The following is a 9,991-nucleotide window of genomic DNA, read 5'->3' as shown; positions in this document are numbered from 1 at the left end:
GGATCTTTATAAGTAAACTTAAGTCACATTGGAAGGCCTTAACCAACAACTAAACAAAATTTGTGTATATATGTTTATCTTGTTCTATTTATTTTATTTTGTTTTATATGCCTGTTCTGTGGTTTGCCATGCTTTATGTCTGTTTGAAATTGTTTATTATATTGTTAAAGCCCCACCCTTGTACTCTATACCGTCATTTTTTTATAACTTTAAAATTGAGAATGGAAATGGGGAATGTGTCAAAGAGACAACAACCCGACCAAATAAAAAAACAACAGCAGTATTATATGTCTACTGATATAACTACTTATAGAATAAGGGTGGGGTTAAATTATACGAGGTCAACTCGACTTCATCATAAAAAATGTATTGACATGAATACTGTTGTTCTTGTATTACAGGGGCGTAGCTACCCGGAGGCACGACAGCACGTGCATCCACGTCGTTTTCACAAAAAAAAAAAAAAAAAAAAAAAAAAAAAATCAGAAGAGAGAGAGATGATTTGGTCAATCGGATCGGAGACTGTTGGTGTCTTTTCCGTCTATCCCGGATATTAGTTTGACAACCTAGTTACAAGTGTTGATGAAGCTGTTCATTCAGAAAAAGATCGTAGCTCCAAAGTTGCGTACACATTGATTCGGCATGCAAAAAAAGAAATGGCAAAATAAAAATTTATAGATTGTCAATTTGAATGTTAAAGGAAACACCTATGTTGTCAATTTTTTTAATTGATGAAATATCATTAAATAACGACATATATGGTTTCAAAATAAAAAAATTTTTGGAGATTATGACAAAATCGGAATGTTACTTGTATCTTTTACAAGATTTTTACTTTTGAATTTGTAATACTCAGTCTAAGATATGTAGTTTTGGAGCACATTTTACAGTGTATCGTTCATCAGTTTGGAATGAGATGTACCAATCGGCATTATAATTATCAGATCCCTTCGATATCGTTGAAAATATGCCGAGGCGATGTGGTTGACAGACTACCGGAGCCAATCACCCTGCAACCACGCCAAAACAGTATTGGAAAGTCTCATTATTTTTTGCGTTCATAGACCATATGATAAGGCAACTGGAGAGTGGAGTCGCGTCAAGGTATCAGAAAATCGCTTCTTTGTGCTGTATCTGCTTCATCGTATTGTAGGAAATATCACAAACGAACAAATCTCAATATTGAAACATACGAAACTGACCTAGCATGTAATTTTGAAGAATTCAATGGGGAGGTCGCTCGATGCCAAACACGTACGCTGGTTTATAACATCTCGCGAGTGCTACCATGCCATGATGGCCCTGAGATTTATCAGTCACGGTACTACGTATGTAATTGAAAACAAATGTACGATCAACAATGAACAACGAAAGTTACATAGCATTACTGCATATTCATCGGGATTTCAGTGTGAATGTTGACAAAGTATTAGAGAAGTTTGTTTCTGCCCAGACCCGAAGAGCAGATTTTTGGACAATTTTGAGTAAATTATGTATCACAAATATGTTTTGTTTATGTATTACTATATTCAGAAGATTTATTAATAGTTTTACATTCATAAATTTTTATCTACATATAGCTCCTCTTTTAACCGTTCTATGACCGAAAACCGAAAAAAAAAAAATTCTGCATAATAGGGTCCCAAATTTTTTTCACATCGTTTCGTTCTAGCTATGCCCCTGTATTACTTATGCTTCGATATGGTTATTTAGGTATCACAATTGCTCTATCATATACTGTTATTTTTTAATTAGATCAACTTCCCATAACACCATTTTCAAGTACACGATTAACTACCAAAGTGTGTAAAGACATATCAAGAGGCCTTTTTGTAAAAACTGAGCTTATTTGTTATTTGATATTTCTTGTAGTTTTTATTATATTGCTTTCTGGTGATATTGAAACAAATCCTGGGCCATCATTTGCAAATGATTTTAGCCTAAATGATTCAGTTTCGAATGTAGATCTGCGCGATTTGATCACATTTACTTGCATTAATATTCAAAGTGTTAAGTCAAAACTTGATATTTTGGAGGCAGAGCTTGGGGATAGAGATATAATTCACTGTGTCTAAACCACACCGGCAGAATTTGATCGGACTCGATGGTATCTAACATCCGGCACAATGACGGAACATCAATAGACAAAAGAAAGCTAGGTTTCTCCTTATTTTCTTATTTTTTTAATGATATCGAAGAATATATATATATAAACAACTATTTTCTATTGTGATATGCAATATTTTCTACAACCGTTCTATATTAACGGAGAAATAAGTCAAAATGCATGTCAAAATGACGAATTGAGTGAACCTTGCCTCGAAATTGTTTAATTTCTCTTTAAATTGTTCACATTGTACGGAAAGAAAGGTACAGGAAGATAGATACTGACACAGGGTACGTACTAGTCTCGATAACCCAGACGCATATATATATAGCGTCTGGGGTGATTAACCGGACTGGTCAGAAATTTATAGGGGGCGTAACAAATAATTAAATATAGAACATATCTATAAATAGCACTTCCGTTAACCCCATTATATTTTTAAAAAAAATAATAACAACAGTAAAGATCAGTAAACAGTGTAACGTTACATGTATATCTATTAAAACTGACATTCTTGTAGCTGATCCTGTTGCCCAACTTGCAGATGGGCAATCTTAAAAGAACGATAAAAAATACTGTAATTAGCGGCGATCTTTTTTTCTGAATTTTTGTCACATGTAAAAAAAAATTAAAGACATGATTTTTTTTCGTGGGAAAAATTTGGTTGATTATATCATATAAGGAAACACTGTAGCATGACTGTATAGTGCCCTCCTTATAACAAGTTCTGGATCCGCCACTGGTCGTGTATAGAGGATACCACGCTCTCTGTGCGCTAAGAGAGGGATCTGTAGGTGGACCGTTGTACATAATCCAATATACCTTAATTTTCTGGCGAGTTATAATTTCTCGAACATGTATCCCCAACGGGCTATAATTTAGGACCTCATCTTTATAATTATTGTTATTTTTTTTTCGTCCTGAACATTACCATTATTTACCACAAGACGATAACCAAGCAACCCAACTTGAAGATCTATTTTTATATTTTAACACACCACGTTTAATATTCTCTTATCTTCATACTATAAACTACCATTTTTCTCTATTTTCATATTATAGCACACCACTATATATATTCTCTATTCTTTATATTGTATCACATCGTCCTGAACATGCATGAAATATTTGCCACTTGACGTTAAGCAACCAACAGTCGGTATATTGTAGCCACGTTAGTCTGTATTCCTTAATTTTAATTTTTATCCATTTTTCTTAGTTTTGTCTCATTCTTATTTCTGTAAATTCTTGTTATAATTTATGCTTTCCATTTTATAATAATCTTTCAAATATCTGACGCACTGACCTTACTCGAAAAGCACACATCAAGTTACGTTTATGGAAAGAAAAACAACTCTAAGATTACAATGTAAAATTTAAAAACCCTGTTTAACAACTTATCACTGGCAGATCAGTGAGATCACACAATGAGTCAACTCAATTTGTATTTACAAAAATAACTGATCTTAAAATTGCTAACGACAGAATAGTCTGAATGTTTCACCAATAATCTATATCGCGTAATCCTTTTGGGAAGAAAACATTTGGGGACCAACCTTCACACAATACCACTTTGCCAGTCTCCGTGTCTATGAAGAAATACAGAAGTTAACCAGTCATTCATGAAACCCAATACTCTTTGAATGCATGTTTGAATCAATCACATTGAAAAGGTGGAATGGGATTTATCCCATACTGCATGATAACTTATACAAAAAATAACTGAAAAGTGTATTCTCCTACTACAAACTATTATAATATCCATCATGACTTTTGTATAAAAGGGCAGCTTCACAAAAACAACAACTTCGAATTCTCCTGTACATGTGAACCTTTATATAAAATAAGGAGATTGCTAATGAGGCAACAACCCAGCAGAGTTCAAATGACATAGATATTCGCAAATAGAATCACTGCTCGGCCTCCAATATTAAGAAAACTCCATACCATATAGTTAACTGAGAAGGGCCAGACATGTCAATGAGATACAACGCAAACATGAAAACTGTTAAATTGTTTATATGATTTTTAATTTGTTAATACAAATCTTTAAAATTCTCCGACATATCTGACAACAATGTGTTTCTTGATGTTTGTTTCATTTACTTAATATATGTCTGTGTACCTTTTTTCGCTTTGTGGTTGCTGTCAAAATAATGTTAACCCAACATTTTTGATACTGTGATTTATTTATAATGATTGCTGCTGCAGTAATTAAAAAAAAATCTTTGAATCTTTTTTCTTATAAAATTGAAGCTGTTTATGATACAATGAAAATTCGAATATTTATATAGTTTTTTTTAATTCTTCACATTTTACACATAACAACTGTGTCCCGAAATCATCATTGGTTTGCCTACAAAATAAAGTAAATGTTAAAATCATATTAATTTTTGGTCACCAGCATAGCATATATGAAAAACAAAATGTTTGGAAAAAACATAAATCATATAGAAATATACATTTAGAAATGTCTTGGTGCAAGCTGAATTCCGCTACGGGATGCGAGATTATCTCGCTGTGGTGATGACACGACCCATTGGTGGCATTGGGTTGTTTCCTGCTCTCTTGTCGGGTTAATGTCTCTTTGACACATTCCCTGTCTGTATTCTCTATCAAAATTATGCATGAATTTTTATCATTGTTAAAGGCCATACATGCAGTTGCCTATACTTGCTCTCATCCACCTCCTTTGAACTTGGGGTGGATAGTTGTCTCATTGGTATTCATACCGCATGTTCTTGCTTGTATAATGTTGACCTTTTGGTACTTTTATTCTCAATTTTTGTTTAAGTCAACAAGATGTCCTCTTAATCATGTTGATGTCTACTTTTGGTAATGTATGTCATTGGGTTCACCGGTTGCTGCCTCATTGACACCTCCTTTCATTGATGCTGCATCTATTGTTTTACTGTCTTGTTTTACATCAAAAACAAATTTACAGTGTATTCCTCATGCCATGGTTTTGTTTCAAGGTTTAGATAGCCAATTGGTATATATTCACTGACAACATTTGTATTCTTTTAAGGACTTTTTTTAGTGTGAAAAAAATGCCTCTTAAAAGTGCAAAAAAATATTTTTCGTTTTTAAGTTGACCAGTCCAGACTTTGTTTACTAACAGTATATTTAAATTACTTTTCATAACAACGTGTCGCACTTCTTAAATGTTTGTATAAGCTAAATGCATTTGTTTAAAAAAAAAATCGAGCATAAATCATTTTGACCGTTTGGTGTATGTACAAAATCAGTGGCATCTTCTAGATATACTTTGTTTGTTTTTCGTCTGCTTATGTTTTTGAATTGCGTTCCCTCCTTCAAATGTGTACAACATTGCGCATCTCTCCTTCCGCCCCTTTTTTTTTTACACATATCAAAATGCAAACTCCTTTATACACTACATATAAATACAACAAACTTATCTTGGATGAAGTTCATATTTCGGCGTCATATTACTTTTCCATCAAGTATTTTTAAAGTTAACAACCCCAAAATGTATTTATAGCGTACACACGACTGTTCGAGTGGTCCCAGTCAATACAAAAATTGCCATTTATTGTATGATTATTAACTTGCTTACGTAGCACGGACATGCATGAAAGAATATATAACTACTCGTTGTTTCAGTTTGCATTAAAATTTATGTAACAGTTTGTGGTGTTATATCATCTTACCAAGGTTTGATGTGCTGTTATTTTCCTTCGCGGTCATGGAAGCCATGCTGTCTGGTGTTTTCCACGACTTGTATGTCGTCACAAACAAAATATAAATAGCTTTAAACAACAATCGGTACACTCGGGCTTTTCAATAGTATTATCGTAATATAATTTCTTCCGAAGTCAATAACCAACTTCTTGGTTATTCGTCTTGGACATTATCTTTAAAAACTAGCTAAAAAAGCCGATACTATTCCGAATGTCATAAATTACCATTTTTATATCACTTGTCATCCAGACGCTCTACTTTGAAAAATAAAGCGGCTGGATGATCGAGACTAGGTACGTACTGAAACCCGGACCGGACCGGACTCCGGACCCGGACTTTGGTATGAAACCCGGACCCGGACCGGACGCCGGACCCGGACTAAATGCCGGACCCGGACTGGGTAAAAATTATGAATTTTCTTAGAATCACCTTTTCTTTTTTTAATCAGGAAAAGGAAGATGATTTTTTGAGAACTGTAACACAGTACATTATAATAATGATAAGATAATCAAATTTTGCTCTTACTCTTGTATAGTCTAGAAGAGAAGACAAGCATGCAAGTTAGCCTTGCAATGATTCTGTATCTTCAATTTACAGTTGTACAATTACTTTAAAAAAAAATCATACATACAGTATGAATGTTTACAAATGACTTTAAAAAACATGGAAATATTTTTTTATAAATTATAGGGAGAAAGTGGATTTTCTTAGAATAATTTTTCCGTTTTTTTATTAAAATTATTCAGAAGGAAGTTAATTTTGGCAGAAATAAACAAGATGCATTACATGTATAATAATTATGAAAATTAATCAGACCTGTATAACCGGTCCCATATACTGATATATACCGTGACAGTAGTTTATATGGGCAGCAGTGACGCGATGCATGAACACGCATTACGTAATTGTGTACTATATGTGTTTTAAAGTCCGACAGGAAATCACTAGAATACCTGGTCATGTCACCTCACAATAACTCTGGCAATAATTCCGTTAGTCATACTGATAATCAAATTAGGGAAGGACCGAATCATAAACAAATGTATTACATGTATAAAAGTGTTACTAGAACACACCCGCGAAATCGCGGGGAAACAGAGCGTATATATATACATCAGTGAACGCCATGAATAGTAAAGAGCACCCCCCCCCCCCAAAGATAACCATTGGAATTGATAGTAAATTATAACAAATACAGTTATTCATAGTAAATGTATGTAAACAGAAATATATCCGCAGTGACCGCCGTTGATAGTAAACCATAGGCGGATCCCAAGGGGGGGAGGGGGGGGGGGGTTGATTTTTTTTTTATTATATGGGGAATCACTGAAGCATGAGAGGAACGCCCACCCCCCCCCCCCCCCCCTTTAGGTCAGTCAGTGCCCCCCTCTCTTATGAAAAGTTCTGAATCGGCCACTGTAAACTAATTGATAGTAAATAGCAAAAATTATTCATTTTCGTTTTCCTCCCAAAATAACCCAAAGTGAAACACGTTAAGCAAGTATGATAAATGCTATAACTCAAAATGATAGCAGAAAGCAAATTTATATACTTTATTTATAGTCTTTGTATGTTCAAGGTACAGAAAAGGAATTTATAGTAAATTATAACAAATACAGTTATTCATAGTAAATGTATGTAAGTATGTACAGAAATATATCCGCAGTGACCGCCGTTGATTATAAACCATAGGCGGATTCCATTGGGGGCCTGGAGGCCCTGCCCCCGTTTTCGTTGAAAAAATTTGTGATTATATGGGGAATCACTGAAGCATGAGAGGAACGCCCCCCCCCCCCTTTTTAGGTCAGTCAGTGCCCCCCTCCCTTCATGATGAAAAGTTCTGGATCCGCCACTGTAAACTAAAAGCAAATTTATATACTTTATTCATAGTCTTTGTATGTTCAAAGTACAGAAAAACAAAAACCGGAAGTCTAATCTGACTTAAAGTTTTGTCCAATGACGGGAAAATATCCGGACGCATTCTTTTTCGTTTTTATCCCAAAATAACCCCAACTGAATGATCATAAGAACGGATGACAAATGCGACTATACATGTTACCTATAGGACACAGAGGCATGATGATTAATTTATTGTGGAAGGAGGAGAAGTGACACCCAAAATGAGGTCTTCTCGTTTAATAGTATAGATGAACAAAATGATATTTTGAAAACTGTTGAACTATGATGAAATGATTTAAAAAAATAATCTTATTTATAATCACATACATGTATTTGAATCATAAACTTAGAAAAAAAAAAACAGTTTAAAAACGACTGACTATAGTTGGCAGTAGTCCTTTTGTGACAGTTAATGTTTTTCAAGGGTATCATTTGCGCCATTTTTTCTTTCAAATATATCAATTGCACCAATATTCGGAAATTATTTGCACCAGTTTACATGTGACACATTTGTATCATACATAATAACGATAGACAAATATTTGATGATAGTGCGTTGGTTTCACATTCCGTAACATTAAAACTTTAGTTAGTATGATACTATGAGTGAAACAAATGCAGAACAAATCTGAGGCGAATCTCTTTACTCTTAGGACGAGCGTGCTTACAACATATCACATTGGCTGTCTTTGCTTATAACCTTAAGCAGTGACTTATACTTACATTATAATGCATATTATTCATTTTAACGTATAAGTAAGACCACAATCTTAACATCAACCACGATTTTATGGAAAACGTTAAAAATATAATATTTTCAAAAATCTCTAACGAAAAGCTTTATAAAATGAAATAACAATCGTTTCTACCAGACTTTTCACGTGTACCTTTTCTGATATATAGTCTCATCTGTCTGAGGATTTCAAAGCCATTGCCCCCGAAGAATTCCAAATATATTCCTTTTCTCTATGTCAGATATGTTTATTGACTGTACAATCGCTTGCACATCCACTTTACAATCACTTGGAGATTTCATACACAATCGATTGACCCAAGTTCTATTAAAAACATAGAATATGCATTTCATTGGTTGTTCCTTGTCTGTCCTATAATATTCATCTATGGTGTTTGAAATGAAAATTAATTTATTACACACAGGTATAGAAAACTTCAAGCTAGTGTGGGGTCATGTCAGGTCGAATGTAGGACAGAAAGTCACAGGACAAAAAGTCACAGACAAAAAGTCACGGACAAAAAGTCACAGGACAAAAAGTCACAATTAATTTTTTCTGATTATTTTCTTTGAATAAAAACCGCTTATTTGTACAAAAATATTTTTGTATTTTTCTTGAACTATTGTATATAAACCAACTTTGTATACAAAATTTATCAAAAAAATGTCAAAGATGATAAAATAATTGTTAAAATAAACAAAATGTCAAAGTGGTTTGGCACTTAAATGGCTTCATGGTGTCAAGAAATGTATCTTTTGCCTGATTAAAATTAAATAAATCTTGATTTTTCAAGTATAATGACACATTTCCTAAACTTTAATATGAATATATGTATTAAAAAGTAAATATTTCCAAACATTTCTCTTATATATTCAAACAATTGTCACCAAATTATTTGTGACTTTTTGTCCTGTGACTTTTTGTCCTATCAAATTTGTGACTTTATGTCCTGTGACTTTTTGTCCTGTGACTTTCTGTCCGTTTACCGTCAGGTCACAGGCCGGACTCACCTGTTCAAGATTGTGTATTGCATGGTTGATTGCTGCTTTAGTGTCTTTTATTGATCATTCCGATCATAGTCAAATAACTACAGAAATAGAGAAATAAATGAAGAAAAAAGAAAAAGGAAAATGGAAATACAATCTTTTTAATACAGTATATGTATATATAACTCGTATACTCCCAGTCCGGGAATATTTCAGGTCACGCTCCGGACTCGCCTAGTATTATTTCGTTGCTTCTCGGATAAAAGTTTTTTGTTAATTTTTTCGATGACAATTTGATAAGGAAAAAGTTGAATGAATAAAAATGAATAAGTTCGTCTCATCAAATAATGTGTGAAGTTTTATATCTCTATCGATGTCTATATTTTGCGAATACATCTAGTCCCGTCAATATACTTTACGACAATAAACAGTTTACATACAGTTAGTCGTCGTAATGCAGTACACGCAGGTATAGTAAACTTCAAGCTGGTCCGGGGTCATGTCAGGTCACAGTCCGGACTCACCTGTTCAAGAATGTGTATTACATTGTTGAACGCCCTTAA

At 33.7% G+C, this 9,991-nt stretch overlaps 1 long non-coding RNA gene across 1 annotated transcript; it reads right to left on the bottom strand.

The window, feature by feature from the left end:
• Positions 1–4,110: 4,110 nt before the first annotated feature.
• On the bottom strand, positions 4,111–6,105 carry LOC139519974 (uncharacterized). Its single transcript, XR_011663775.1, has 2 exons — positions 5,779–6,105; positions 4,111–4,463 (listed from the first exon to the last, which is right to left on the bottom strand). It is a non-coding gene; the product is annotated as an uncharacterized lncRNA (long non-coding RNA).
• Between the last annotated feature and the right edge of the window lie 3,886 nt (positions 6,106–9,991).

This window comes from Mytilus edulis, chromosome 4 (assembly GCF_963676685.1).
Source record: "Mytilus edulis chromosome 4, xbMytEdul2.2, whole genome shotgun sequence".
NCBI classification, from domain to species: Eukaryota; Metazoa; Mollusca; class Bivalvia; order Mytilida; family Mytilidae; genus Mytilus; species Mytilus edulis.
This window is presented reverse-complemented; position numbering and strand designations above follow the sequence as displayed.